Source organism: Amphimedon queenslandica, unplaced genomic scaffold (genome assembly GCF_000090795.2).
Source record: "Amphimedon queenslandica unplaced genomic scaffold, v1.1 AMPQUscaffold_6749_Cont21295, whole genome shotgun sequence".
Classification (NCBI taxonomy): Eukaryota; Metazoa; Porifera; class Demospongiae; order Haplosclerida; family Niphatidae; genus Amphimedon; species Amphimedon queenslandica.
In genome coordinates, this window is record NW_003552962.1 from 1 (window position 1) to 1934 (window position 1934).

The window sequence follows — 1934 nt, forward strand, 5'->3', positions numbered from 1 at the left end:
GCTACAGCGAAAAGAGCATAGGCATACTGGTCGTGACGTCACCAATATAATTTCATGTACAATCTACTTCCTGTTTCGCATCCACTTGGTATATATAGTATCTATGATACAGGGATTGGAAACACTCGGATAATTAATGGTTGATGCGCGTTACGGGTTAATAATTATATTCAAAATGGCCGCCCTATAGATGTTAAAATTACAAACCCTGTTTATTTCATATATCTTGACGCTGCAGTATCACTGACACTTCATAACTATTCTATAATGTAAAAACTAATAGTTGGAATCAAATAAAAGTTGCATGCATAGCAAGTTTATCAAAAATAATCAATAAACGGCAGTATTCTTCACTTGCAGAAACAGCCTTCCAAATATCCACAGGACAAAAATAGTCACTTCATTGTAGCTCATTACATTGGAGAGATTCCTAGGGAACAATACTAATGCCACAGATTTTTGTTATTAGTCATAGTGAAGTTGCCAGAGGGAGAAATTCCGCCGTAGGTCCGACTATTCTTGATGTCCTCAATAAAACACGGCTTAAGAGAAAATTAAGATTAAAAGCACTCAGTACATTGGATAATAGTCACATCAATCTAGACATCTCGTCATAACAGTTGGTGTGGCATCAATGTAGAAGCTAGAGGGAGAAAATATCTCAAATCGTACAAGAATGGATATATTGCAAAGAGTACCAGTTTATAGAATACCTTCGAAAGAGAGCTTTATGCAGCCAAAGTTTTCCTAGAATGGGGACTACTCAAATCTTAAAAAGTCATTAGACAGATGACTTTCTCGAGACTTTTCTGAAGAATATCCCTGGATATCTATTTTTAACCCGTAACACGCCTAGGTTTTTTGACAATTTTTGTCGTCTCATTGAAATGTTAAGGAAAAGATCACGTGATACCGGGCCGTTTCCAATCCCTGTTGTATACTGTATCTATGGTTGCATAAGGTCCATTGAATCCTTGACCGGGTGATCACGCCAAAATACCGTAGGTCGGGTTATATTCGCGGCTGCTAATATTCGCGATTTTTTTCCCGCGGCTAGCAATTGCCATAGCAACTAGATGCTATTTTAATTGAAAACGGCGCGTTATTGAAGCACAGCACCCGATTGCAGTGTTCTTGAGTTGTTATTCTTCTTGCTGTTACTAATCCTTGGACTCTTTGAAGCTGTTTTAGCCAGTTCTTTTCAGAAATACTCTACTCGCTCTGCCTCGCCATGTCTTGGGACTCTCCACCCATTCTAGTTAGTGTTTTATTAACTTAGGTGTGGTTTACAATCATGACCGACAGATAGTGGTGGGCGATACTGGCCAAAATGGATTCGATACGATACCGATCGATATCAGCTCATATCGAGAGTATCGATACAGTTTCGATACGATATTTAGACCACACCTATGGAGTCACACCCCTTATTATTGACTGTTTTCATCAATGTTTTCATGCACGTGTATCCACGTGTGTGTATTATACGTCATTAACTTATTAAAATTTTCATTATTAATATTATTTAACCATAATAAATGGGCGTGGTCAACGTATCGATCCAGATTCCTTCAAAATTTCGATACCGATACGAATCGATACCGTAAAATATCGTTTGTATCGATAAAATATCGATATATCGCCCACCACTACCGACAGACCAGCAGTGATTTTGTAGCGAAGAACTCGAAGCTAGCGGTCCATCTATACAAGAAGATAACAGATACAGAACTGGAGTCTGGATGGCTCTACTCAAACTGCTCAAGAGTAGCTAATTAGCTGCTGAACACTGTAATTGTATAAACACGTGGTCAATTGTCATAGCAACAATCAATTTGTTTCCATGGTATTTAATTGAACTTCTTTATTAGTTTTTATCACCGCGAATATTAGCAGCCGCGAATATAACCCGACCTACGGTATGACATATTTAT

General features: G+C 38.2%; 1 long non-coding RNA gene across 1 annotated transcript; it reads right to left on the reverse strand.

The window, feature by feature from the left end:
• Positions 1-258: 258 nt before the first annotated feature.
• Positions 259-868, reverse strand: LOC109591951 (uncharacterized). The gene is made up of 2 exons (XR_002190089.1): positions 714-868; positions 259-643 (listed from the first exon to the last, which is right to left on the reverse strand). It is a non-coding gene; the product is annotated as an uncharacterized LOC109591951 (long non-coding RNA).
• Between the last annotated feature and the right edge of the window lie 1066 nt (positions 869-1934).